Source organism: Nansenia antarctica (assembly GCF_963989245.1).
Source record: "Nansenia antarctica genome assembly, chromosome: 3".
In the NCBI taxonomy this organism is placed as follows: Eukaryota; Metazoa; Chordata; class Actinopteri; order Argentiniformes; family Microstomatidae; genus Nansenia; species Nansenia antarctica.
In genome coordinates this window covers 7,520,142-7,526,177 of record NC_137688.1, presented here as the reverse complement: position 1 = coordinate 7,526,177, position 6,036 = coordinate 7,520,142, and positions in this window count along the sequence as shown.

Below are 6,036 nucleotides of genomic sequence, written 5' to 3'. Positions count from 1 at the left end.
GAAAACTAGGGTTAGGGTTAGGTGCTACGTCGACTTGGTACATGCTGGCATGTCTAACCCTAACTCTAATCCTAACCCTAACCCTAACCCTACCCCTAACCGTAGCACCCTAGCACCTAACCCTAACCCTAGTTTTCCCACATGTACCATAACATATACAGTATATATATATAATAGTTTATTATTATCTATAGTTTATCTATATACTCACAGGACACTGTATTAGGAACACATGTACACCTGTCAACAGTCTAACCTGATGGAGGTGGTGTAATGGTGTGGGGAATGTTTTCACACAACACAATAATTGTGTTAATACCAATCAATCATCCACATGCCAAATGTCAAATCCAAATGTCACCATGTCACAAAGCAAAAGTTATCTCAAACTGGTTTCATGGACATAATAGGTTCAGTGTAATAGGTTCAATAATGAGTTCAGTGTCAGGGTCTTCCCCAGTCACGCGATCTGAATCCAATAGAACAACTTTGGGATGTGGTAGAACGGGAGACTCACAGCTTGAAAGTGCACCTGAAGGGATTGCAGGAATTGTGTGATGCAATCATATCATCATGGTCCAGAATCTCAAAGGAACGTTTCCAACATCTTGCAGAATCAACGCCACGAAGAATTGAGGATGTGTTTGAGAGCAAAGGGAGGCCCTGCCCAGTATTTGTATAATGTTCCTAATGAAGTGTTCGTGAGTGAATGTCTGTTAATAGAGTAAATAGTAAAAGTGTTAAAGTGCCAGAATCTGTCCTTTCTCGGCATAGAGCATGATGGTGTGTGATTAGTGGCGTCACCTAGTGGTGACCATGAGTAGTAAAAGAAAACAAAGACACCATTGCAAAGGAGGATGATAACACACCATACCACACTGTGCTGTAATGGAGAACACCTTAGGGAATGCATTAAAGAGGAGAGGCTGGGCAGTGCTCTCAGATCCATTTAGGAGAGACTGAAGGTGAAGCTGACACCCATGTGTATTCATGTCTTCCCTGTTGGGGAGGCTGCTTTTGAAATTACCAATTACTTTACAAGGAAAGAAGTTGAACTACACTGAAGCTACCCTTAAGAGAAATATTGTTTGTCAAGCTGAAAATACTTAGAAAGTGTAAGTACCCTTCACTACATTGAAACTACTTTGTCCAACATACACCAGTCAGTTACTGACAGATGAACCAGTTCGTACGACAGAAGACAGTGAAGCAAAGTGGGGGAGACAGGAAGCAATGAAAGAAGAAATGCTAGAAAACATTTGAAGTTCAAGGGCTGGAATTCCTGTTATGTTATTTGAAGATGTAGTGAATTGTGATGATAGCTAAAGTTAGCTAAAAAAAATAAAAATAAAGCTTAAGTAACTACTAAAAAAGACTGTTTTACACAGTAGGAGATTTACAGGAGCTACAGCTTGACTTATTACCTGGAAACGGGTCTCCTCTGCCATGTCTGCATCTGTGGACATAATGTAAGGTACACTCATAGCACAGGTGTTTGTGCTCTACAAATGATCCAGGGAACATGGGAAAGCACGGCTTATTCCAATCTAACCACCGAGTTGAATTTATTATTATTTAGTGACTGATAGTCAGTCATGTTACAGATTTACCCCTTGTAATACACCACATATCCTTCTAATTACCTCCCTCTATCTCACAGGCAAGTTCAATTTCAATCAAGTCATTATAACCCCACTCCCATCCATTAATGTTCATTCCCTACGTATATGTTTAGGTGATAGGACAGTCGTAAGCCTACCTCCCCTAACGGGCCTCAAACACATGGCTTTTGTTAATTGAACGGCTGTCCAACTCTCAGACACCGAGGGGCAACGGGGATGAAATACCTCACGGCTGCTGAAGTTAATGTAGATGGATTAGGTCCGGAGTGATGTGGAGGCACATTTACTTGACGCTGCACCACTGCACTCTGGAGAGACGGATGCCTACTCCACACATCCTATTTCACATGAGACCTGGTGGGGAGAGGCGAGGCCAAGCCAGGCAGGTAAAGGGAAGTGCAGGATAGATTATGCTCCACAGGCTACAGACATTAACCTAAGGGGTCAGGATCCACATCAGTTAGTGCTGAGCTAATACCTGCCTGCTTACTTGGAATCACTGGAGCATCAGCTGAGCACTCTGCTTCACTTACAGTTACTCTACCAGAGATTTGTGGGATAATAATTGCTGAGTGTGTGTGGGTGTGGGTGTGGGTGTGGGGGCGGGTGCGCGGGGGGCTGGGTGGGTGTGTGTGTGTATGTGTGTGTGGGGTGTGGGGGTGTGGGTGTGAGGGATGAGGGTGTGAGGGTGGGTGCGTGGGGGGCTGGGTGGGTGTGCGTGTGTATGTGTGTGTGTGTGCGTGTAGGCGGTGTTCGTGCATGAATATGTATGAGAAAGTTATTTGTTCTCCTTTTTCCCACTTATTCCATTAGAGTGGAGGAAAGTATGCCAGCAAGCAAAAGAGGAATACATAATTTAAACTTAAACCATCACACACCTCACTCGTCTCATAAAACGGTTTAGAGAACTACTCAGCATTTTGAATGTATTCAAATGCAACAGTACTGATTTATCATAAGATCATATGAATACAGGTTTTAAACTGGGGCACCAATGTCTTTTACATTTTATTTTTTTCGCATTTAGCAGACGTCTTTATCCAAAGCGACTTCAGTCATCATAAGAAAAAGTAATCTATGCTAGGCACAGAGGCTGGTGGCAGGGACAATGCTAGAAGAAGGAAGAATTACTTGGTTTTTTTAATAGTCGAGAAACTGAGTGATACTCACTGTTTCACTGCCTGTTGTCTCCCATTTGAGACATTCCACTCAGAGCTCCATACCATTTTGAGAGACCATGGCTGGAACAACCATAGAATTAGAATGAGTAGTTAAGTTGCTTGCTAATGATATATGTATATACCTAATAATGTAGATAATGTATATACCTAATTCCTACTGTACTTATCATACTGTACCGTTTCACAGTGTTATCATTTCATACCCTGTACACATCCTATTTTGTCTACAGTATTGTGTCTTTGCACTATATCACTATTTGTGCTTCTGGTTAGATGTGAAAATTACAATAAAGTTGAATCTAATTTAAAACCCTAACCCTAACCCTAATCTAATGATGCCTTATTAAAACTTAAATTGTACACCAGGCACAGCCACCAGCCTAGGAAACGCTTTAACGAAGCTGTGTATACCTGAGTCACAGGCACCAGGTGTGAAGATACTAAATAAAAACATTAGGAGAGCCCCCTTACATGAGCTAATGTTAGCGTGCAGCGGCTAAGTGAGATGCTGGGTATTATCATTTGAATGAGTGCTGCTAACAGTTAGCCCACTGCATATCATGCTACACCCTGCTAGCTATCAGCATCATTCTGTAACACTGCAGCTCATTAGCTTTGGCTCTTCTCGGGCACATCTTTAGGGGAGTCCACAACACAGCAGGAGGAATGACTGGGATGAATAAGGGGGATAATCAGAGAGTCTTTCCGGCTGTGATATGACCTGGATTCAGGCTCCAAACTGGCAAGAAGTGTTGACTATTCTACCAGAAAACCATCATCAGCTCCATGAATGGATGTAGTGAGACTCCTGAGTGTGTGTTGTACATATGAATGTAACAATGCATGTAGGAAGCTTTGGGTAGTTGAGAGGTTTAGAGTGAGAGGTGTATTCCCCTTTTCAAAGGTTATGTCATGACACAAGATGCATAGATGAGTGGATGAGATTTCAATCTGTACACATTTTAAGACTCCAGGGCAGCTTATGAGTAACACACCAAACTACCTGTGATTAAGTTAACCAACTTAACCCAAAACCATAACTTCCTGTCAAACGTTCTCACTAATGTAAAACTGTAGATCTTAGGTCAGCTCAGTAACGTTAGGCACAAGTTTAGAATGAATGTTAGAGTTGCTCATTTCGTTATTTGCAGTACAGTATCTAGATGGCTCAGTTGAACCCCCTCCATCAATGCAATTGCACATCTAAATTATAGAGAGTTTTGACTGAGTCTGAGCACTTTGTATGCTTCTGCAGTAACTGGGTAACTGTTTGTGTGTTCAGAAGGGGCATGTGTTCTTATATATATCTAATATAGTCTGCTGCATAAGCTCACAAAATGTTGATGGAGGTCTTCAAAAGTCGAACTTTCTCTGAGGTGTGCACATTCACCTCAGGGAGCTGATACGTGTCTCGTATGAAAATAAGAACAAGGTTTCCACCGGCCTCTTGATATTGCTCATAAATCTGTAAATAGCCCCGATGTCTTTCAAAGGCCCTTTGTGGTTTAAGTACCGTATTGCTCCACTCAGTTGTCGTGTGAAAAACCACACACTCAAATAGTAACCCTGACCCTAACCCAAAATAGTAATAGCTCTGAATGCAAGAGATACAAGAGGCTTCTCAAAGACCAAGAGGAACACAGAATCCACAGAATCCAATCTACCCTGCTGCTGGAGATGGCAGACTCACCGGTGTATTCTTTTGCCTGTCACACCAAAACCAGAAGACCTTGCAAGAACTTGTGAATATACATGCAGTAAGAACACTTTTCACTAATGCAAAATGTATTTTGGTTATTTTGTCAAAACACCATACAATGACACTGTTCTTTATTTCATCTATGCATTACTATTATAGCTGTCTATGCCATTTCAGGAAATAGTACTGTAGCTAAGGGTTTTGTTTATATTTTATAGTCACAAAGTACTTCTCTTTCATACCCCAGAGTCACAGAACAAAAAAACATTCAGACTTTCCTGGGAGCTCTCAATGAACAACAAAAAAAAGAACGTAGTAGAAGGTTATTTTTGATGACCATGAACTGGAAAAAATATGTCAGCAGGTTTTTATTAAAGCAATGTACAACAACACCTAGTCATCAAATATAATAAGTATCCACCATTGGTCCTGGCTGCATTTCAGAGAGGCCTTACTGTAGGACTTATGTGTGCAACTATTTGTGCAGTACTGTATGTTTACTTCTTATTCATCCTTGGAGTGTTACTTTGTTGCAAAATGTATCTCTGAAAATTAAGTAATATCGTAAATTAAGTAATAGTGTAGCTGATGATAGCTTCAGCCTTGGTTCTACATTTGGGCAGGAAATAATGTATGTGGATGCGAGTAAGCAAGTATTCTGGTCAGATTCTATGTCTGTGAGAGATGCTGGGTCAGCCTTGGACATCCGCCTGTCCATCCATCCATCCATCCATCCATCCATCCATCCATCCATCCATCCATCCATCCATCTCATCCATCCATCATCCCCTGACCTTGACCATGGTGCCCTGGGTCTGGGTGCCCAGGGCTGGGCCTGGGGTGGTTGAGTAATGATGCAGCCCTCTCCCTCCTAGCCTGGCCCTGCCCCAGAGCCCTGTGTTCTGATATCCCTCCAGCCCTGCAGATCCCTATCTCTACCCCGGTGTCTGTCTGCAGATCCCTATCTCTACCCAGCGTTAATTATTCACACTGCTGAATCACACACTCTTATCAGAGAAGATAACTCACTGGCCAGACGCCCTCCTCGGTAGGCCAATACACACACACGCACACACACGCGTGCACACACACACACACACACACACACACACACACACACACAAACACATTCCGCACATATACAAAGATCATGGGAAGGACGATTCCAGGGCAGTCTATGAGTAACACACCAAACTACCTGTGATTAAGTTAACCAACCTAATCCAAAACCATAACTTCCTGTGAGACTTTCTCACTAATGTAAAACTCGGTAGATCTAGGTCAACTCAATAGTTACTGTTAGGCACAAGTTTAGAATAAATGTTAGAGTTTGTCAATACTTTATTTACAGCACAGCAGATGGTTTCAGTTGAACCCCCTCCATCAATGCAATTGTATTTGCATAAATTATGGAGTGTTATTATTTGTTTTAGCTGGTTCCTTGCCTTTCCTTGCTGTGCTGTACTGCTTTTTCTTAGTGTGTTCAATACTTTTTTCCTGTTTCATTACACTTTATTACACATAACTGTATTTA